At 35.3% G+C, this 24,730-nt stretch overlaps 1 long non-coding RNA gene across 1 annotated transcript; it reads left to right on the plus strand.

Annotated features, from left to right (window-relative positions):
- The first annotated feature begins 1,303 nt into the window (after positions 1-1,303).
- Positions 1,304-6,541, plus strand: LOC144318322 (uncharacterized). The gene is made up of 3 exons (XR_013384177.1): positions 1,304-1,460; positions 5,456-5,682; positions 6,412-6,541. It is a non-coding gene; the product is annotated as an uncharacterized LOC144318322 (long non-coding RNA).
- Positions 6,542-24,730: the final 18,189 nt, after the last annotated feature.

Here is a 24,730-nt window from a genome sequence, read left to right on the forward strand (position 1 = left end):
TAAAGGAATATGTAGAGTAGAGCCTAGCCTGACTCTGTCAGGCACTTAGTTGGATATATACGGGGGCAGAGACTCTGGGATACAAATTGAAAGAAGGAAGAAACCGTGGGTGTTCCTTTTTTGGATTTCCATATCTTAGACTTTCTTTTATTTTTTTTAAGATTTTTAAATTTAAGATTTAAATTTAAAAATTTAAGATTTTTAAGATTATCCATTCACATAGAGACATCGTTGGTGTCTGAGCCCAATGTGGGACTTGATCCCCCAGATCTCCCAGGACCCCGGGATCACAGTCTGAGCCAAAGGCGGATACTCAATCACTGAGCCACCCAGGTGCCCCCGTGTCTTAGACTTTTAAATTACAGGGCCAAGGGAATTTGACTTTAACGCTTTTGTTAGGTTGGTCATCCTAAGGCATTTAAATTTTATTCAGTGAACATTTGAGAGGCCCAAGACATGTTTTTATTAGAACAGTGACAAAGCTTGATTCACATCATACAAAGTTGCTGTTTGCAGAAATGGATAGTGGAGGGGCAAGAATGGAGGCAGGTGGCTGTACTTTCTCTGCTCCAACTGCCTCCAAACAGCAGCTTGTAGGCACCTCTAACTTTGGCTCTTTCATGTTAGAACCTGCATACTCTCTTAGGTGTTTTGAGCTCGGGGGCATCTAATTTTAGCAGAATTCACAAAATATGAACATTTCCATATTTAATGGCACACAGCAGAAAAGCCCCTTGAGCAAGGAAGTCGTGAAATTTTGCCAGGCTTCCAGCAGGAGGGCTCGCTGAAAAATCACCAGGACAGGATTTGTGGCCAAAAAAGAACAGGGCAGTAATAAGGATTTCTTAAGTCTATCTAGAGTACAAATTTGAGGATCCTAGCAGAATCAAAACTTGGCAAAATTCACTACAGTAACACAATCCGCTGTTAGAATAAATATGCATTATTTCCCTTTGGTAGCTTTCTTTTGTGATACATGTGAATTAATCTACATGATTTCAATACACAGAGATTATTTGTCTTCAACTTCATGTAGAAATACTTCAGTTCTGCTAATTTGCTTTGCAAGTAAAGCATGGAAAATTGTACATTTCCTCATTCCTTTTAAATATTTTATTTATTAAGTCATATTCCACGTGACAAACACTGCTTACAACTTCTAAAAATAAGAGCTTACAATAAAAGTTTACCAGTTGGTACCAGGCAAATGGCTAGTTCTCCCTAAAATAATCCTATGGGAATCCTAAAGCCAAGGTTCTAGAATTAGAAGGTAGTAGTATACATAGGCAAAATCTCTGTGGATTAAGATTTCATTAGTGTCAAGTTCAGATCCATACAGTATGACATTGGTCAAAGGAGTTTAGGGAAATATATTTTAGAGGCTTTCGTTATTAGAGACGAGGTTTGAAATATAATGAACAGCTGTCACTGTAGTCTCCAGAAGAATATGTGGTCCAGAGGTGATAATATTGGTTCAGGTTATACCACTGTGTAAATTTAGAAGAAACTGTATCCAACTTTCCGGGCCTCAGAATTTTTGTTTTCTCAACTGATACCAAATTTATTCTGCAACTTAGATTATTACTGATAGAAATGAAATAATTTAAAGCAAATAATTACCTGGAAGATTGTGCCATTGCCAGTCAGTAACTAGTCAGGATTAATTTGATCCTTTCATTATTTCATATATATATATAAATATATTAATTTTATATATATATATATATATGAAATCGTTATATATATGTTTTTTTCTGTATGAAAACTCTTAGCATCTTAATTTCTGTGGTATTTTAACATTTAATTGTACTGTGTGTGTGTGTGTGTGTTTAATGTACTGTTCTAGAGAATTAGTAATGTTTTTTAGTTTTAAAAGTCTTATCCTTCGCTCTGGAAAGTGTTTTTGTATACTTTATTTGCAATTTGCTCACTTAAATAACCCCGGTTTCTCCTTCTAAAGCTACTATTAATGAGCAGTTGATCCTCTTGGATTGAACTTAACGTTTGTATATTTCTACTTTTAGTTTCTATTTTTTATCTTTATGTTCTACTTTTTGGGAAGTTTTCTACACTCTTGACCTTTAAATTGCATTGCTACTTTGCTAATGAAAATTTTGATTTTCAAGAGCCTCTTCATGTTTCCTAATTGTTCGTCTTTCATGTCCTATTCTTGCTTTATGGGCACACTATTTTCTGTCATCTCTCATACATTACAGGTCTGGCCATTGGCAACTGTTTCTGGCATTGTATTTTTCCTGTGAATTCCCTTTGAGAGTGTTCACATTAATTAATTTTTTTTCTTATCAGAGGATTTCTAAAAAAAAATGTTGAGTTGTGTTTGGCTCTCTATTCATATTTAAGATAAAGGCACTAAAAAGCTGACTGGCTGCACTCTATGAGTGGGGATGAAGTTTACTGACTTGTGAGTTTCACTGTAGAATGAGTAGTTGAGTGGATTTTTTTTTTTTTTAAGCATGCAGCTAAGTGTCAATATATGAAGTATTTTCTCTGGAGCTATTTAGTTATTCAAGAGAAAATACACTGAATCTTGAACTTGAGAGAGACTTTGCTTTCCAACAGTCTGAACGCAAAGAAGGGTGAGGTACCTCAGCATTTAGATTTAGCACCATTCAACACGTAGATTTTACTTAATTCATTTTATTATTTACTTAACCCTATCCTCAACCCTGCCCTTGACTGTGCTTGGGATCCCAGTTGTATGAAATGGTGACGGGATTTTGATGTGGTCCTCCATCCCCTCCCTAACGTCTAACCAAATACCCAGCTATTAGCAACAAGCTTCACTTCCACCTTCCCTGTGACCTGAGCTTCGAGGTGCTCAGAAGTTCACACAGTGAATTGCCTTATTTTCCCTCTTCTTCAGAATTTAGGTTGTAACTGCCTACACTTCAATATTATCACTTTGTCATTTGTTTCTTCTCTTTCAAAAATATGTTGCCAGAGTCCCTTTATTGTTGCCTTTTCTCCTCTTCTCTTTGTTCTTATGTGCTCTCTAACTATAACTTCATTGGGGTTGCGTGTTTCACAAATATGGAAGCAGCTTGAAGGCATGCACCATATTTTGTTTAGTCTTTTTATTCACCGGCACCAGGTATAGTATGTAGCATTAGATAGGAGTTTAAGATCAGTTGGCTTTTAATGGAGTGATTATTAAAATCAATATTTATTAAACTATTACTGAATTTGGAATATAAATATTATAGACAAAATTTATGATGAGATATACAATACCATCCAGTATTGACGTAATTCAATGTTTAAAAAAATGATCATTTTGTCCAAGTGGAGTATCCTTTCTTCCACTTCTCTGTCAGCAGACTTCTTATTTATCCTTCAAAATGTTGACCCAATGGGTTCATCATTTCTGATAGGCCTTTTCTGGTTTGGAGGGAATTTGTACCTATTCTTTGCTATATTTGTATGTTACATATATACTCATTGAATATATCAACTTGTAAGTATTTGTTCATTGACAGCAGAAACCTCATCATATCTGCATTTTTGTCCCTCGAAACTAACATACCTGATACAGAATTAGAACTTCACAAACATTTATTAAACTAAAATGAACTGAGTATTTTCTTCCAGAAATTTTAGGGATGAGCAGAAAGACAGACACTAGTGTTGCTGCCAATTGGTTTTATCCATTATAACATAACCACAAGCTCAGGAAATTTGGTTTTGATTCCCCAAAAGGATTTTGTTCTTGGATTCATTGTACAGAAAGAGAAGTGTGTTTTCCTACAAAGGGAATGAGGACAAATAAGAAATAAATTGTCTTCTCATAAGGGTTTGGAAACATATACCCAAATCAGAATTGGCTCCTTGATTGAATGTATTCTATTAGTTTTAGACTCTTCTATAGGCCATTTAGATGATTGACCATGTGGAAAGTCAGAGTAGATTTTCTAGTCAATCTCTTTTTAATATCAATATTTTTCATTAGATACTATAGCAATAGAGATCCATCAATTTTTCCTAGTACATTTCTATCCTGAATGTTTATATATGTCAGGATGTGATCCAAGGTCAAATGCTGCAGTGTATTTTAAACAAGGCAGATTCATCATTTCATAGAGGCCAGGAAGAATTTTTCCCTTTATGGTTAGCTGATTTTTAGGTTTTCACACTTACTTTTTTATAGAAAAAAAGAAACACCTATCCATTGTAGAAAATGTCTTCTGGTTTGGGGATAGGGGAAAAAATGAGGTGGTGAATGAAAAATGATTTGCTCTTCTGTCAACTTTCAAAGAGGTGATTTTTTTCTGGTCCGCTTGGTGATGAGATTTATTTTGATTCAGCTCTATCAGCAACAGGTCAAAGTGCAGTGTTTTGTTTTGTTTTTTTTTTCCCCCTCCTTTTTGTTTTGTTTTTCTTTAATTTAAAATTTTCAAATCAAACATTGCCACACTGTACCTTGTAGCTGATATGAAATAAGAAAGCCCATTTACCTGTTGTGGTCTGGATTACTATGCTTCGCTACTATTGATTGGGGCAGTTATAGTCTTGCTGTTTGAATTTTAAATGTGGCTTGATGCACCCACGCATGTGTGATCATCTAAATACAACCCCGGACATTTTAACAATTAGAAAAAAAGGCAATTTCTCTGAAGCTGATTGGAAATACAAATTGCTTGTCAAATGAACAAAATTATCTTCTCTTTGCCAGAGAGAGCAAGATGGAGAAAGGTTAGGGAGATAGGAGGAAGACTTAACAGTTAGCAGTGCTGGGAGATAATTAGTCTTCCCACATTAAAAAAAAAGCCTAACCTTTGCTCTACAGCTATTAATATAATATAGAATTATTTAACTGCTAAGAGCTTAGTTTGAAAACAGTTGACTTTTTTCAAGAAACGTGTGTTGGCACAAATGGTCAGATTGAGAAATATACATCTGTGTTTCATGTATATTTGCCTTTCATAGAATATCATCAATATTCGGCATGATTAACAATGCATGTATTGCATTCTTTCTATAAAGATTTCTAGTGCCTGACTGATTGAATAGGAATGAGGACACATGTTTTAAACACACCCTACTCCAAACTGAAACAGCAGGAACGTCTAGTCACTAGAGGGCAGCCATAATCTGTTACAGCCCATAAAGATCTTCCAGGATATCCAAGTCCAATTGCAGATGTGGAGGGCAGGATTTAGAATCAGTGAGCTGTTTTTCAGCTGTACGTATTTTAGAAAGAGGACACTAACATCCTTGTTTAGACAACCTATCAGAAATGATCTGATTAAAAGGCAAAGCAAACAGAGGATTGCAGCACTGCTTGTGCAAATTTCTTGTAAATATATACCTCAGTTATCATAGGAAAAATTGAATGGAAGGAAAAAAAACAAAAAAAACAAAAAAAACAAAAGCCCGTGAGCTTTCACGTGGATGGACGGGCCTCATTCACGTTTCTATTGTTTGCTATGGTTGCCAGGAAACCAAAGTTCCAAGCAAGCAAAGGAAATCACTGCACAAGTAACTATGGAATGCCTATGAGCCTGCTCATTTCTCCAAAATGTAGTGAGTTTCAGAAAGCAAGTAGATCTACTGGAAGGACTGGGAAATCAAAAGCAAATGAACAGCACTTCATGTCAACATGTTACTAGAATTTTGTAATGGGCAAATGTGCTCCATGCCAACCTAAAAAACGAGCACTGCCAAGTAAGCCTTACATATGGTAGAGTTTAAAATCCCTTGCCTTTAAAGAAACCTCCTTGTCTGGACAATCCGAATTAAAGATAAGTGCCAATTAGCATTATGGGGACATTTCAGCTTCTGTCCTTTCCTCTAGAACCACCCACCTACCTATTTAAAAATCATTTGCAGGATCTATTAAGCCCAGTAGAGGTCAGGAATGAGCAGACATTGTAGTGTATGGTTATTCAGGGTCTCTCACACTGTTAGGATACTTCCTAGAGGTGATCCACATCGCCTTCTGTGAAGTGTCCAAGAGAAGTACTTACTATCGTTGGCGACAGTATCCTGCTAGAAAAGTTATGTTTCCACTCCTTGCTTTGTTCCACAGCTAATCCCACAGCCACTTCCTAGTCTACTGGTCATAAGATCAGTTGAAAGAATATGGAAAGAGAAATGGTGCTGTTTGCATAGTAGGAAAAGAACTCCAAACACAAACCTTATTAATAATTGTGTTTCATGTCTGCAGTAAGATCAGTCTTCCTTAAATTAGTGAATGAAGAATGAATAAATGATCGGGCTAATGTGTCACCTTCATGTAAGATAACATTTTGAAGTAATACGTAGAGCTGAATATACACATCCCCAATTACCTTTAATTTTTTTAAGTGTCTATAGCTGCCTCTGTGCCTCATAATTTAAAACTGCAAAATAATACATCTTAACCTTTTGATCTTTTATGTTTGTCCCAATCAGGATTCGCTGAGAGGAAAACTACAATCAAGTGAAGGTCCACACAATTTTAGTTTGGCAACGCTACCCGCATGCATTCAAACTAAATTTCAGATAACTGTATTAAGAAAAATAGTGCTTTTGCCATGACCTATCTATGGAGATTTGTTGCTTTGTTCCACTGACAATTCTGAATTTTACAACCATTTTGTAAAATGTATCAGATACATGAATAATGGGTTTAGAAAGTCATAAAATTATATTTACTTTGCTTAGCCAAAATTTTAATTCATCCCATGTATTTTACAGTGTCCAGAAAGATTTTTGATATACTTTCATACTCTTTCATTAAAGTTAAACATGCCTAAGCCTAAGAACAATTAAAGTTAGTTAGGTTCCCTAGAAGCGTCGGTGCAGTTTAAATTAAAAGGAGCCCTTGACTTGATATTAAAAGAGCTGACTTCCAGACCTGGATGTGTTCAAATACGCAGTGTGAGCTCAAGCAAGGCTTAATCTTGACTTCATTCCCTCTTCTATAAAGTGAGGTGGATTTGACCGGCTGATTTTGTAGGTTCATTCCTACTTGTACTTCTCTTTGGTACCACATTATGTATAGTCATTTGTATACTTGTCAACCACCCCCCCCCCCCCCTTGTAGGACATAAGCTCTGTCCTTGAAAGTAAGAAATACGTCAGTCATTTTCTCTCCTGCAAATTAGATAGCAAAGGAAACCAACACATAGCAGATGGGAGCGCAGGAAATGTTTGTGGAAACCAAAATGGGGCAGAGGAGTACTGTCTCGTTCTAGAGACAGACATACATTTCTCTGAACTGAAGCACTGTGGTGACTGCCACTTCCATCTCATCAGTGTTGGAATGAAAGGCGGCCAGTAGAAAAAAGTATAAGACGTCAGAGCTTAAAAAAATGTACATGCAGGGGCTCAGCCAGTGAAGTGTCTGACTCTTGATTTCGGCTCAGGTTGTGATCTCAGAGTCATGGGATCGAGCCCTGCATGGGGCTGTGTGCTGGGTATAGAGCCTGCTTAAGACTTTCTGTCTCTCTCTCCCCGGCCCCTCCACACACCCCCTCTCAAAAAAAAAAAAAAAAAAAAAAAAAAAAAGACATATACAGAACATGACTATTTGACTATTTTACATCTCCTATTTTGTTGTGTTTGGGGGGTTACTGAATGTCTAAAGAGTCTTTCCTTTTGGAGTTAAATAATCAAGTGCAGCCCAGAAAAGCTACAGTATGTTCTCTAGCTCTCCATTTTCCAAACATCTCACTTATATCTGATAACTTCTGAACATTTCAATCTCCATAATAAATGTATCTCTACCAGCAATATCAGCAGAGGTGAGTCAGTCATTGAACGTTTGAGTTTTTGAAAAGTAAGAGAACCTAGGATATTTTAGACATTTTCCCTTTGTGTAAGTCTGAGAGGGAAAAAAAAATCATAGGAAAACAAACATATCCATATATTCAGGTACTTCCTAACATTTCTCCCGAAAAGCGTAATTTAAAATAGTTATTTTAGATGTAAAGAGAGGGATGTTTCATATCTCGTTACATTGCAACTTTGAGGGTTTGCTTTTAATTGCTTCATAGATTAAAAAGAATAGTTAAAATAAAGCCAAAGGCTTAAATCACCCTAATCCCTATATGAGTCCAAATAAAAATAGTTTATTATGAAAGCCACTCAAACTACAATGGACAAATTGAAACAGGCATGTAGAAAAAGTCTGAAAGATCTTAAATCTTAATCCACTCCTGTTTTTCTTAAACGCCTGGGGTGTTTATGTAAGGGAAAGGAGGTTTAGGCTTTTAGCTTTATCACTTCGTTGTGTGTAAATAGGTAACAAAAGCACCAAAAATGCAATCCTTGAAATCATAAATATCTGTCTGAGAAGATGACCTTCCCAAAGCCACTCTCTTTTTCCTGAAACTTCTTCCCTGCTCTGGCCATAAGGTTGAAGAAACCGCTCAAGATTCTGACAACCAACCACAGTGGCCCATCTGTCTCCTAAACTCTCCCCACTACCCTCCTTTGTATTATTCCCCCCTTATTTATCAAGGCATTCTGAAGGCCTTTTCGTGACTCCCTGAGCATTCACACATGGGACAGAGGGGCCTGTCCCTTGTCTGCCTTTATTTGATGTGGTTGGTTGGCTTGTCCTGGAGTAGCTTTCTGCTCCCTGGGGATAACCACCTGATAAGACCCTGCTGAGTCCTGTCTCAAAGGAGAGAACAAATCTGCTTCGTCTTCAATCGACTGGACTAAGGGTTAAATGCTGAAGTGACCTTGGCACCTGGAGATACTGCATCCCTGACCTTCATGCTGCTGAGCCTGTGAATGACTGCTGAGCTGCTAGAGGTGTCACAGAGAGACTCGGTGGGGATGAGAATTTCTAATGATTTATGGAACTTTTCTCAGTACTGAGAACTATACTTTTAGTTATAGGACATTTTAGAAATTATTGCAATATGGAACTTCTGCTAACGGCTTGGTAGAAACATATGCACAATAATGTTTATTATTATCGAGATCTGCAATGTGCATGTGTGCTCACATGCATTCTGTTTCCTGAGAATCTGAAGTACAGAGCATTATACTGACAGATGTCATCATCTCCATCATCACAATAATAGCTAACATTTATCTAGCGTTTACCATGTGTCAGTTACTGTGCTAAGAACCTTCTATGTGTTTCCTTATGTCATCCCCACAATAACCCTGTATTATTTAAGCCATATTATAATCCCAAATGTTTTACTATTATTATTCCCATCTTAGAGGTAAGGGAAATTACGCCTAGACAGGTTAAGACCTAGCCCCAAGACACAGCTTATGATTGGAAAAGAACAATTTCAAACCATGGTTGCCTTCTTAGCCTGTACTTCAAAGAATAACTGAACATGCTACTCATTCTTAAAAACTTGCCGAACTTCTACAGTGCACAAGTCACACACAGAAAAAACTTAATTAACATGGGAGGTGAACTTTCTGGGGCCAGGCTATGAGGGTCAAAGAAACTACGAGGGTCTCTAATACTACAGCACCTGCAGCTGTTATTCTTAGAACACCTGATGCAAAACGCAGACATTTAATAAACACAGTAGAACAAAAACAGCACTGGGGCTTATTAAAGGATAAAATGTAATCACTAGCATTCACTCATTTGAACTTGTTAAAAGTGACTCATCACAGATAAAATGTGTTTTTCCCTTGTTGGGAATGCTATATCATGAAGCTTAAAAGCAGTGACACAGCGTCGGGAAGCCACTTCCCGGTTGCAAAACTGGGGCCAAAGTATGTGATATTTCTGAGCTCTTGGGGTGATAATAATCTTGCCTACCACAGGGGATTGTTCTCAGGATTCAATAAAATATTTCATTTGATAGGTTTAATGGATACCTAACAGACACATCATAAGCTCTCCATAAACATCAGCTATCGTGAGGGCTGTTTTCCATTTTATAGAAATCTCTGATGAAAAGGGCTATTAAAAGTCACTCCCTTCACTGGAGTCATTAGGGTTTCTAGACATCATATCACGGACTCCTATTAAGTGAAAAGTAACTGGGAATACAGGATGATGCCATCTCACTTACATGATATACTGAATGATAATTTTCCAATTTTCCGGCATGTTTTGTTGCTTATGTAATCAAAGGAATCAATAGGTTTGTTTTGATATATTGGTTTATTTTAACATTTTGTTTATTTATTTGAGAGAAAGAGCTCTAGAGAGAGAGCAGGAGCAGGAGCAGGGCAAAGGGAGAGGGACAAGCATACTCCCACTGAACAGGGAGCCCAACTCGGGATTCAATCCCAGGAGATTCAATCCCGAGAACAGGCATTAACCAACTAAGCCACCCAGAAGCCAGTTGATAAACTGTTTTCTTTAAGCTAGACATATAGAGCTGTGACATAGAGCAGTTATTCTCAACACTTCCCCATCCCGCACCCTGTACATCTTCAGAGGCAGCCACCTTATCCCTATTTTCTAACCTGGAACCAACCCAGTGCCTGACTCAGCTACTCAATAAATACTTCCAAAATATTGGGAAAAAAGAAGTTGTTCACTTTTAATAAAGTAACACTCAACATAGGAGCTGTAACTACATAATCTTGGGTGGAGACTCTAGTCTTGCCAGAGCAACTCACTACTTCACAAAATATCTTTTTTTTTTTTTTTAATCTCTTCAGGAAACTTCTAAATGCTAAATGTCTCCTATATATTGAATTAACATCAGTCTCTCTGTAATTTCTGCCCATTAATCTGGAGTTTCACAGACTACATCAATTTTCTACTTAAAGACAGATTTTTCAAATATTCAAATACATCTGAATTATTCGTGTACATTTCCTCTACCCAAGGGGAATTTACCCATTTAACTATTTCTCCTGATATATTTTTGAGAGCTGTCCTCTGATTAGTCATCATTCTTTGGGGGTGTTTCAGTTTCAAAATGCCCATCCTTAAATGTAGTAAGAGAATGAGAGGTGATATCTAGATGCAGTCTGTTTCTCAAATAATAAGATCTATACCATTCATGTTCTCGACATTGATACCAATATAATCTAAGAAGTTATTACACATTGATGACTGGGCAGAAATTCAGTCAGCTGAAACTCCCGAGCATTTTCCACTGATCTGTTTGTGAAAGGATTTCTGAATCTCTGTGCATACTTTCATTGATTCCTATTTTTGTTGGTTTTATCATTCAAACTTGTCAAGATGTTTTCATACTGCTACTCTACCAGAGAATGAGCTTCATCTTCACTCTTTTTTGTCATCTATTTATTTAGTAAGTAAACCTTATACATTTTTTAATACAACAATTGAGAAAAATGGGAAGTAATATAAGACTGAAGCACAAATTTAGAGATGTTTTTCTAGGTGGATATCCACACATTAATCAAATATGTCTATCACTACCATGATGAAATAGTTCTGGTTTTTCCTGAGTATGAAATTTCATGTGTATGTAATCCCATTTCTTAGAATCCATCTCGCAAAAATTAAGTTTTTGTATAGTGGAGCTACATACTTGGCGGTGGGTAGGTTAATGAAAAACATTTATGAAGATCCTTTAAATACTAGAATCACCCTCAGCGCAGAGACGTGGTTTTATTATGGCAGTTTCAAGAGAACTTAGGTTCTCATAGCATTTTCCTACAGCATTCTCACTCCTAAGTCTATATGAATCTCACCCAACTGTAACGGCCTACAGCATATAAATAAGTCTCTTCCTCTCACTCTCTCCTTTACCAGATAATAATAAAACCTGGTGTCTTCAAAGCTAAGGAATATTATGTAAAAGGGTAAAGTAGATCCATGCTTGTTGATGTGCTGACTCACACACACAGTCATAGGGATGGATATATGTTAAAGAGAGGGGACAACAAGACTGTTAACATATATCCTTGAGAAAATGTAGTATTTAAATATTTTTAATGACAATGTGTTACTTTAAAAATATTAAATATAATTTCAGGAATTATAAGATATTAACGATGCTTTGTGTCTTGTGATTTTCCAAATGGTTACGGAGTATTTGGCCTGCAGGATTTCAATACAGATTAAGTCATATCCAGCCATTTTAATGGCAAGATACCTCATTGGTAAGACAGATAAGGTACAGAATTCATTCTGCCTTGAAACCTAAAGTAAACTACAAGGAAGAGTTAGCATTAATCTGGGTCTTGAAGAATCCAAGTGGATCAGTGGAGCAAAATAAGGTATTTTAGACAGAAGGGACAGCATGTTCCAAGAGAAGGAAGCAAATGTGAGCATGACCAATTGATAGTTTGACTCGGCCATGACATGGGCTACATGGTATGGTCAAAGAGGACATGGGATGGCAAGCTGGGGCTACAATAGGGAGGCCTACACATAGTATATTAAGCAGTGTATCCTTTAGCAACTGGAGAGAAACAGGAGAATTTTTAGGTAAGAGAAGGACATGACCATGTATGTATTTTAGGGGAAGCTCACTCGGATTGGGGTGGAGGATTGATCTCAATGAGGAGAGTGTGGGGCCAGGTTGACTAGATGGAAGGCTGTTAAGATGATCCAGCACAGAGATGATGAGTGCGTGGGCTGGAGTGGCAGCAAAGATAGGAGCCGGCACATTCGCGAGCTGAGTCAGAGCTCAAGTACAAGTTATTTCAGTCCTTGGGGATGTAATCAATCTGAACCTGGTAATGTGAACTCATTTAAGTAGCTAAGTGCTCTCTTACTATCTCCTCACTTATCTAAGGATTCTATTCCCTTGTTTGTCCTACCATTTCAAGTTTGAAGATCATTTTTTTCCTGATTGAGAAAACAGAAGCAAAATAGGAGTTTAGTCCTTCCAATGTCATCTGCTAATATTACACCATCTGGCCCAGGAAGCAGGCCTATTCCTTGATCAGTATTTCTTAGAAATTATATTTAAATTGTCTTTAGTGCTTTCCAAAAGGCTCAGCTCCCTGTGTGGTTCAGCCTTCTCCATACTAATTTTTTAGGTTCCTGCCTCTTGCTCAATTTTGTCCTTGGTGGTATGTCTCGTCTCCTGGCTTCCATTTTCCTCAAGATTCCAGAAGGAGAAATATCTATTTATGATCTGTGGTAGTTTTTTTAGGCTCTATTTTTTTTTAATTCTTCTAGTGGAAGAAAATGTTAAATATATATCCCTTTCTCTTTTTTGTTAATGAATATCATAGAGCGGCAGTGTTAGTAACAATGCACGTTAAATGGTATTTTGTATATTGGAGTTCTTCTTTCCAATTCAAGCCAGAAAGCCCTTCACTCATATATTTTGTTCTTTATTTTTGTATCCTCTTTCTTTTTTTGGTATTGTTTTACGCTGGTTAGCTATGCTTTACATAGCTCTTTCTTCATGGATTTTCTTGCTATGAATTTCTATCTTGATTGATTACTTTCTTCTGAATATTCCAGCTCCTTCCTGACTTTTCATGCCTTTCCCAGGTTAAATATGCGAATGTTAATATTCCCGGTATCCCTAGGCCATGGATACAGGACTCATCATGTGTACCACATTCGTGGAGTCTATCACTTTTTCAATGGCATTTTAGAAATCTGTTCATTTACTTTAGAGCACTTCAAAACTGATTTTTACAGTTATTAAAATTAAAGTGTTTGATTATTGTTACTCATAGTTCTGCTGTAGATGGGAAAGCATTCTGGGTTAGTGGAAATAATCTCTGAGCAGAAGTAAAAAGATATGGAATTTTCTGCTTTGCAGCTGTAAAACTTCCTTGTTTAAATCAGTTTTCCTAAGGCTCAGTTTCTTTCTCATACATAAAATAAGAATGGTGACATTTTCTATGGTAAATCACAAACTTAGAGGAATTAAAAAGAAATAACACATATGAGATCCATTTAGAAACTATAAAGTATTATACATCATTGTTTTTAAATTAAGTTAAACTAAGCCCAAACCAAAATTTGGAGTTTTGGTGTTGTTTGTTTATGTATATGATTCACTGCATAAAACTTAGGAAACTAATGAAAGAATATTGTTCAGGTACTTATGTTTCTACCTGTTGTTCTGAAAACCAAGCTTGTCAAACTACTCAATTTTTTTTCGGTTGAGCTACATTATTTTGAAGTCAACAAAATACAGTTAAGTTTAGGGACACCTGGTGGCTCAGTGGTTGAGCATTTGCCTTTGGCTCAGGGCGTGATCCTCGGTCCGGGGATTGAGTCTTACATTGGGCTCCCCGCAAGAAGCCTGCTTCTCCCTCTCCCTATGTCTCCGTGTTTCTTATGAATAAATAAATAAAATCTTTAAAAAATATAGTTTAGTTTAGCTTTAAATTTTGTTTTTCACCTACTGATGGAAAAGCATACTCAGCTCATGGGATGAATTATATTTGCATTATATTTTCATAAACAATATCTTCTTATTGAAAAACAAACACAAATACAAACTATTTATGAAATGTTTCTATGTGAAAATGGAGATATTACAAATACTGTTTTCAAAGGCTACAAGTTTGACTATTCTTCACACAGAGCATATATTCATAATGATGCTACCAGCAATTGTTCCTGATTTCAATAGCTTAAAATACAGAATTAAACATGTCCTTATGGAGTATTGGTGATTTCCAAATCTATCCACTTCAACACTCATCAGATTGGCATTACCTTCACTGGATTGAAAGAAAATATTTATATAAGAAATCTATTTGAGGATTAAAGAATTCAAAGAGAATGATAGGAACTCCTGGAATAAGTCATTTGGTTCTTTTTGATGAAAATTCAAGGAGGCCTGATGTAATGTTGCAATTACCACACATGTCCTGAGGTTAATCAGGCTCAGGCTTGCAGATTCTAGCTGGGACGGAAAGTATGGATGGGCATCGACTCAGGACCTGCCTGTACATGGTGATCATATATTTCTCTACTTATTCAATATAAATCACTTTGTATTTTAAGTGACAGTAAGTTCAAAGGTGCTGCTGACCCTATTAGAAAAGAAACAGCAAGATCTTGTGCTGGATGAAGGGAAGCCTGGCAAAGCGAAACACAAATACAGCATCACTTTTTTTTTTATGAACTGGATGGTATGGATGGATATGTGTCAAAGTGAAGCGCCGCATTGTTAGAGATGCACTATAAATTGTCCACATTTGGCCTGGGGATGGGCGAAAGCAAAAACTGGTAAAAATCAACATTCTTGTTTAGAATCTGCCAGTTACACTCTTTAAAATAAAAGCTGTGTGTTTCTAGGCAGACGCCCATTGTGTTTTTCCTTCTTCAGTTTAACTAACATTAAGCATTATCACAAACCAAATTCTATTTTCAGCTCAGCCCAATGCCTTCATACTCTTTCTTCCGTTTTCTTCATTTCCAATGTTCTCCCTTTTATCTAAGGAAAACAAGGCAGACAACATTGACACCCCCATCGGGCCTTCACTCTCTTAAACTATGGGGCTAAGCCCTAGACAGAAGCCCTGATTTTCTAAATCCCAATGATTCTTGCCTGATTTTATGTTTGTGAGATAAAATGTGTACTGATATATTATAGGCAATCAAAGTGAAATTAGCATTACATCACATTATCTTGTATATTTCTTTGACTTTAAAAATGGTCAGCAATACAACTATAGCATTAACAGTTATTACGTATTTAAATGGGACTCTGTAACTGATTGACAAGATCAATAATTTTAAGATCAAATAGTAACAGCAGTTTGTGTTTTTTTTCTTTAATCGGGGCCTCTTTGTTTTATATGTATGCCTACAGCTACATCCTGTTTTCTGTCTGTAGACAGTGATTCCTGCTGTGCACTGTTGAGAAAATGAGAAGACAAAATGGAGAATCAATTTAAGAAAAAAAAAAAAGCTTTAGTTGACAAAGCTTTATAGTAGATCAATGGAATCTAGCTAGTTAAGATATCTTTAGTAGCTGAGATAAGATTATATAATTACTGTAAATACTTTTACATTTTATGCCTTCCTCATTTTGAATTTCTGTATTTGGAGAAAATCTTTAAAAGTATGCAAATTCTTTTTTCTTATGACATATGAATGATCATTTCTTTGGTTATTATATATATATATATATTTATCATATATATCAAATATATATAATATATTTATTTATATATTTATATATATATATTTATCAAGTTGGAGATATATATATATATATATATATATATCTCCAACTTGATAAATCAATAAATCAAAGAGACTCCAACTCTATAAACATTCCACACATTTATTTGGAATTCATCTACTTAAAAATGAACTTCTCCTTCCAAGAATTGAAAAAAAAGTGTTGAGTGCACTTTCAAGGTGGATGTAATTATTTTGTTTCATTACCTAGTACTTAAGGGAATTACTTATTTTACAGTTATTCTTTTATCACTTGTTTGTTTAAACAGTTTTCCCCATAAGCACTGGATGTGTAAGACTGATATAAAGCAGGAACATTTGTTTAATAGGTTGATTCATACATCCGATATTTATTTAATTAGGTTTCACTGAATTTGCATACTGGAAGTAATTAGTTGTTTAAAATTCCTAATAGCATTCAGCAAAATATTGTTTGAACTATTTCAGCACACCTTTGTTTATTAAAAAAAATAAACAAACACTAATGAACATCCTGCTAACTGGCTCTTATTCACAAGAAGAAATATCCCAGCAATGTTGCCTAAATATGAAACTTAGAAGTAAATTATTTAGAAACTAACATAAAGCCTGCAGCTAGTTTGCAAAATAAATAATATGATTCATACTGTTCATTCAACTTTGACCTAAATATACTGTAGGCTGAGATCCTTATTTGTAAATAGGACTGTTTTTACTATATCAACATCATTTTTAGATTAAATCATAGCTATTATATATAAACATTTTAGTGATTCTGGAGCATGGCTATACAAAACTTGAAGTAACCATGCTCTTTTGAAACATTCTAATTGCTAAACCCAATGACACTTAAAATTGAATATTCTGAACATACTCAAGTATGCATTTGTTCCAAGTTAAATCACATGGTATATATAAATTCTCACATAGTAATTCATTATTAAAATGCAGTTTCTGGGCTTGGGAAAGTAATATATATATATATATATATATATATATATATATATATATATATACACACTTACCAAATGCACACATTCGTCTCAAAAAAAAAAAAAAAAAAAGCTCTTGACACCATGTAGCCAAGTGAGACTACTGTAACTGGTATTGCTTGGGTGTGATAATTATTATCATATTTATTTTCTCTTGAAGACTATTTTAGTTTCCCATATAAAAACACACACTGTTGTAAGTAGATTGTGATTGTTGATAGTGCAGAATTTAACAAATACAGCTATCAAATGAAATCTCTTTTGCCATCATGTTTCCACTGGGGAAAGTCCCAAGAATAGTCAGGTTTTCTTTAATGTCTGTGATAATAGATTTATTTAACAATTCATTTAACAAAGGTTATTGAGTTATTTTTTTTAAGTTTTTTTTTTTTTTATTTACTCATGAGAGACACAGAAAGAGGTAGAGACATAGCAGAGGGAGAAGCAGGCTCCCTGTGAGGAGCCTGATATGGGACTCGATCCCAGAACCCTGGGATCATGCCCTGAGCCAAAGGCAGACACTCAGCCGCTGAGCCACCCAAGCATCCCAGGTTATTGAGTTCTTACTTAGTGGCAATGCTGAGAAATCACTGATTGAAACTGCTGGAGATAGATCTAAAGGTAAGATATTATGCAAAGAGAGAACTTAAAAATTGTGTCAGAAAAGATGTTGAAAACCTGGATTTGCCACCCATTTTTCACTGATGAGGAATGTAACCTGTCCGGGATCACACAATGAGTTAATGACAATGACAGATATTCTAAAATCCATTTTCTTTTTCTTTTCAATATGCCATATTATCTCAACCAGTGTCTCAGTCCTAATGACTCTCTTCTTAGAAAGCCCAGGAAGGATTCCTGGGCTGGTGGGGAATCTAATGACATGAGAAAACAAATCAAACATTTAGTGTGAATTTGGAAACATGATCCAAATTCAGAGGAAGTGCATAATCAGTTCTCATCTTGAGAACCACAAGAATAAGCTAGGTGATCAGAGAACCAAGAGTTAATGGGCCTGAGAAGAGAGCTATACAATATCCTGGATGAACATCAATTTAACTGCTAATATTATTTCTAGCTCTTATAGTTTGTATTAGGGAAAATGCAGGCGGCCTACAAGGGGTAGAGATAATCTTACAGAACCTCTTATGAGATGACATAGGTAATGTAGTCTGATGGTCAAAAGATTTAAATTGTGAAACTGTGTGCCTACCAGCTTCCTGGAGCAGAGAAAGTGAGATGGAGTTACAATGATAAGAAGTTCATCAGTAAGATCAATACCAGTGGAGCACCAATCCCTATGCAAAAGTACTGTCTTCTTTGAAGTATGCTGGTGGTTACTCTTAAGCTATGAGAGACACCATTATTATAGTTAAAACAAAACAAAATGAATGGCCTCCACTTAACCCCTAGGAGAATAACTATAACCTTACTACACTTGCTTTTTCCACATAATTTCTTCAGGAGATTTTGACAATAAAGTAATGGATAAAATATCTCTTATGAGGCTAAAACTTTATGAATTGTGATCATGGGTGAAAAAACTAGGATGTTTTTGGAATCTTCTCCATGGATCCAAAGGGATAAATGTAACATTGTCTCTTATGACAGCATTGATAGCAACTTCCCAACAGGGACAAAGCCATAATGAAGAGGTTGCAGATAGGCAAGAGAATCATCAGATGGAAGGCTAGGATAGGTCCAGACAAGAATGGAAAAATATAGGCATTGTTTAATCACAACTCCTTGGGTGTGGGATACAATAGGTTTGAGTACGACATATATTTTTCTACTTTTACCTGGGAAAGACTTACTACAAACACAAATTGAGAAAGCATTGTTTTCATGGTCAAGTAAAGTCTACTTTTCAAAGTAATCTGACTTTGTCCTATTAGAACTGAAACACAGTTTATTATTTCATTAATTATGAACACATAGGGAAGCTGTGGTTTTGAAAGTCCTCGAGGGTAATGGCCTACTTACCTATGTGTGATGTATATGGGGGTAGAAAGGGATTTTTCAACACAATCTTTGATCACTCTGGCATGTACTTAGAAAACTGTCATGGTAATCTTGGTAAGGCAAGCTCATTTTAGTCAAATAATTGTTTAACTTAAGCAAGATTATTTTGATCTGTGTCTGGTTTTGTTCAGCATTTTTTTCTGTGGTATAGAAAGATGATTTTGTATAATACAAAGTATATAACATGCAGTGAGTCCAATTTGCATGTTCTGAAGACATATAGTTTGTGGTAAGACTGGGGTTTAAATCCTTCCTCTGCCATTTAAGCATGCATGATATTGAATAAGTTGCTTAACCTAAAAATCTGCTTTCATTTTTTTTTTGCGTGGATAATAAAGCCTAATGTTAAATTATACATTTGCAGACATTTCTGTATTTCACAGAACTTAAACAGCATATTTTTAATGTTTTATAATTCTGAAATTAAAAATGATCTTTCAGTGTATAGGTATCTTAAAATCCTTGTAAATCTTGATGAAAGTACATTTTCTTTAAGAATAGAATTGCTTTTGCTTCTGTGGTCACTTGAGGATATTATGTGCTAATGGCCAATTTAAAATTTTCTGAAATACACACATGTATTATATTTTAGAGACAGTTCTTGTAAAATAACATGTGTGTGGAGAGAGAATGAGAGAGTAAAGAGATAACCCAATTGAAGATAGAGAACACTGAAAAAAATGTAAAAAACATGAATCTCCAACAAAATTGAATAATTCATGCAAGAAATAATTAAATATTATAAACTTTTAGTACTTATATGTTTATAGTAATTTATAGATCTAGAATTATTAAACTTAAGAACTGCATTAAGATTTTGTGTATGTACTTGTGTGTGCAAACTATATTTACACGTTGGAAAACTAGATGCATATGGGTGGAAGATAGACTTTAAGGTGTCTCCATGATTTCTACCTTCTGATATTCATATATTTTTATAATCCCCTCCCCTGTGTGAGTGTGGGACCTGTGTCTGCTAATAGAATAGGGCAAAGGTGATGGGATGTTACTCCTGATTGTGTTATGTTATAAATGACTTCATCTTGCTAACATATGGCTCTGGAGTGTCTCTCTTTCTCTCTCATGAGAGAAGCAAGCTCTCGTGAGGAAGCAAGCTATCGTGAGTCCTACAACTGCAAAGAAATAAATTCTGTCAATAATTTGAGTGAACCTCAGAGCAGACCCTTTTCCAATGGAGTCTCCAGATGACAATCCACCTTTGGCCAAAACCTTGATTGCAGCCTTACAGAAGACCCAACTAAGCCTTGCCCAGACTCACTGTCCCATAGAAACTATGAGTTTAAATGTGTGTTGCTTTAAACCACTTATTTTGTCATTCTGTTATGTAACAGAAATACAATACAATGCGCATATAATATGGACATTTTTAAAACTAGGGATTAAGGATCTGATATCAAGACTAGGGGTCAGGAATGAAGACTGAAGTCTGTGGGCAACGTCAAGCATTTAGAATCAAGATCAGAATTCTGAATAGGCTAAGATGTCACAAGACGTCTCAAAGATCTGACAATGGAATTGAGGTCTAGGAAAAATTAAGGGCTCTGAATATAGTAACAGGTTGTAGGATAATTTAGAAGTCCAGGTCATGTTTCATTTAAAATGTTCACGACTCTTTCTAGAATGAGGGCAGATCAGAGAGGTAAACAAAGGCTGCTTTATGAAGGATTAAGAAGCTGATACAAAAAAAAAAAGGGGGAGGGATTTGAGTGAGGAGGTATCAAAGGCATATTCAGATGAGTGAAATAAGCAGATCAAGGTTTCAGGAACTGAGTAATTACAAAATGGAGCATGAACTGTGAGCAGGGAGTTGGACAATGCAGACATGAGGTTGACTTGTTGCAAAATGCCAACCTTATGGAATGCTTGGAGTAAGGCAGAATGTTTCACACTTTTTGAAACAATTCATGTGGTCTTATCCCTCATGCCTTTATTTATGCCATTCTCTTTGTTCAGAATGTCATTCCTTCTTCTTCTCTGGTGAAACACTATTAACTTTTCGACCTCCAGAAAAATACCTGTTCTTTAAATATTTTCCCGTAGAACTTCACACACAAAATAGAATTTTCTGTTCCTTATACCCAGTCATAGGGTCATATAAAACTGGCATTTTGTTGCTCAAAAAGCCATTACATAGGTGATTTTAATTATGAACTTGGTAATATAATTTACAAATTTGCTCAGTACTAATTGAAGAATATTATCAATAAGCTTTAAAACTGGTTTGTCAAACTATCTTAAGAGAAAATAAGGAACGTGTAATTTTAAAGCTTGGATAATTTCATTGTACCGTGGCACAAAAAGAATACTACAAAAAACATTGCAACATGCTTAGTTGACTTTTTTCTATTCATTGAAGTTTGGCATTTTAAAATTTAATAACTTTCATAAAAGTTATTAATGCATAAAAAGCCACTTAATCTTGAATTCAGAATTATCATCACAATGTTTTGATGGTCTGTAGTGCCTTCTTTTCATTCTTGTATTTAAAAATTCTGTGGTATTGTGTCACTCAAAAAGCTTCATTCCTTATTAAAACAGTAAAGGATTTGTTGATTCAGTGCAAAAGATTTGGCTTGTCAATAAGTATATTAAATTTTATTTTAGTCTAATTCGAAATTGCTTATCATTTTCTATCATTTTCATAATGATGGGTTTGGGAAAAAAATAGGTCAACATTTTTGTTACTATCATATAAAACACTAGATAGCCCTATCAGAAATCAATTCTTTACATTAATGTAGTGGTTTGAAGTTTTCAAAGCTCTGTAATGTCTTTTACCTTTACAGTACAGAAAAGGCAGTTATTAGTTTTATTTTATCTATTTTTAAATATCTTAACTTACTTGATTTTTTTTTAATACAAACTAAGACCTAAACAGACTTTAATTGATTTGTTCCAAGTCACAGAGATAGTAAATTATTACATTGGGATTATACTTTAACTTCTCTGAATCCTAGACCTTTCCCATGCACCATGCTGGCTTCTGTAACAAGCCACACTTTGTAGCACTCTGAAGATAAAAGCATACAAATCCCCACCTGGAATCATCTTCCATGCCAAGTATTTCAGTCAACAACGTGGCAACATAAAAAAAAAAAAAAAGCAAAAACAGTTCAAAAATAGTATCTAGACTCCCAGGTCAACTAACAAAAGTGAATTTTCTACATAGCATGACTAAGTCAACTTTATGCAGTACAGTGACTTTTCAGTTATGTTGTATTTAAATTGTCTTTTTATAAGATGGAAGTGAAGACAAATAACTGTGTTGTTTCTCTCAGAATAATATATTCTATGATGTGAGAAGAGAACAGAGCATGTACCTCACATAATCCAACCTTTTAGACTTGTTAACCTTATCACCAGAACACAGAACAGGATGGGGGTGGAGGGAGTGTTGAAAACATTCTGGTCTCTTTTACTTTTCTGCTTCAGGTGAACAATGGCAGCCTAATCACACTACAGAAGAAAGCAATGAATTAGAGGAAAATATGGGCTATGTAAAACATGGTACGAATCATAGGCCATCATTACCTTAACGTGCCACACTTACATATTAAAACATAATATTTATAATTATAAATTTGCATTCTTAATGTTGGAACTGCTAGCACCATCTGTGGTACAGTACAGTAGTTACCACTACTATAATATTTTTTTCTGCTTCAATATATGTATGTTCTATTGCAAGGTTAGTATGGTCCCTCCTCCATTAAGATGGATAGACTATTTCTGTATTTTTTGATTCTAAGTCTGGCTAATTCACTTGCTATGATCAATGGAACAGTATAAGTGGAACTCATGCGGAGACTTGAAGAGTACCTATATGTTAGGGTTCAACAACTTTTGCTGCTGGGAACGCTTTTGCCACCATGTGACCAAGCCAAGGTGGACTCCTGCAATGTGGGAAATGACAGTGAGAAAGGAACCAGTCATCCAAGCTGCCCCAGACATCCTGCTCAGACTATTTGCAGATGTGTAAGTAAGGCTATTCCAAAGTGCTCAATCCAATCACTAAGAGAACGATGAGGAATAATAACCCACTTTCTTTAACCCACTGTTTTGGGGCATATTGTGATGTAGCACAAATTTACTGATTAACCCATTTAATTATGCAACTTGTCATCAATCTTGTATCTAATAAAAATGAAAGTCTGCAGGGCACCTGGGTGGCTCGCACAGTCGGTTAATGATCTGCCTTTGGCTCAGGTCATGATCCCATGGTCCTGGCATCCAGCCCTAAGCCCCTCATCGCATTTGGTTTCCTGCTCAGTGGGGAGCCTGCTCCTCCCTCTTGCTTATGCTTTCTCTGGTTCTCTCTCTGTATCTATCTCTCTCTCAAATAAATACATGAAATATTTTAAAAAAATGAAAATCTGGGATTTTAAAAGTTAGATATTTGTGTTCATTAATGATGTATGTATTCAAAATTGATCTCCAAGAAAATATGTCAAAAACTAGATGGAGCATATTTTCCTTATGGATGTTCTCATTTTGTGCTTTCTTTCTGTTTATAATTCAGAGTTGTTTCATTCATTCAAGTTCCATTTCTAAGTTAGCTATCGATCTTTCCTTCTTTCTTGTACACTGCATAGAACTCACCTCTAAGGTAATTATGAGAATTAAATAAGTTTACACAGGCAGGTAAACAAAAAGCTAGATGATGGACCAATAAATAGAATAATAGAAGGACAGAAGGATAGAGGAGAGAGGGAGAGATGGAGAGATGATAGATAGATAGATAGATAGATAGATAGATAGATAGATAGATAGACTAGAACACTAACTGGTGATACATAGTAAGGATCTATAAATGTAAATATAAAGTAATTTTATTATTATTTAACTAGATTCCATTTAAAATTGTTTGCCAATATCTTATTTTTCTTCATTCACACAGTTTTCTATTCTCTGTGCTTCTTGCTTTGAATACTCCTCTAATATAATTTTTTCAGCTTTTTCCCTCAAATACTATCTTTATACAACAATTCCCTTGCTCAAATATAACTATAGTCTCCCCCTTTCCTAATAAAATAAAATCTCAATCTATGTTTCTATCTTTATGTCCTTTGCAATCTGATACCCAACCAAATTTTCTGGCTTTATTATTTTCTTTTTTTTTTTTTTGGCTTTATTATTTTCTACTCCATTATGTATGGCTTGAGTTTTAGCCCAACTGCATTACTTTTTTTCTTTTGCAGGTAATGCATGCATCCTGCACCCTGCTCATGTCGAAACTCTACATCAAAGATCCTCCTCGTGTCCAGTTCTTTTCCTATCATTCCACGCTTGATGTTCTATGTTGTGTATATTTTTGTAGATAATTATACTCCTAGAATATCTAGGCTTCTTTGAACAATCATAGCATTACATTTGAACAGTTTTTGTAGCACTTATCATTTTCTACTTTATATTACTGTTAATATATCCATGTATTGAAATCACTACTAAATGTTTGTTTAGGCTAATATCTATGTATCTATATCTATGTTTATCCCATCTCCCATGTCACCCAAATAGTGCCGGGAAAATATTTTGACTCTGTAAAGTGATTTTTAAATAAATATTGTGAAAGAAATCTGTGAATAAAACCCCAGATTAAGTAGCTGCTAAGTAATTTGTAAATGATCTTAAAATTGATGCAACTTCCATTTAATGAAAAAAAAAAAAACAAAGTAAAACCAAAAAAAAA

Source organism: Canis aureus, chromosome 8, assembly GCF_053574225.1.
Source record: "Canis aureus isolate CA01 chromosome 8, VMU_Caureus_v.1.0, whole genome shotgun sequence".
NCBI lineage: Eukaryota > Metazoa > Chordata > Mammalia > Carnivora > Canidae > Canis > Canis aureus.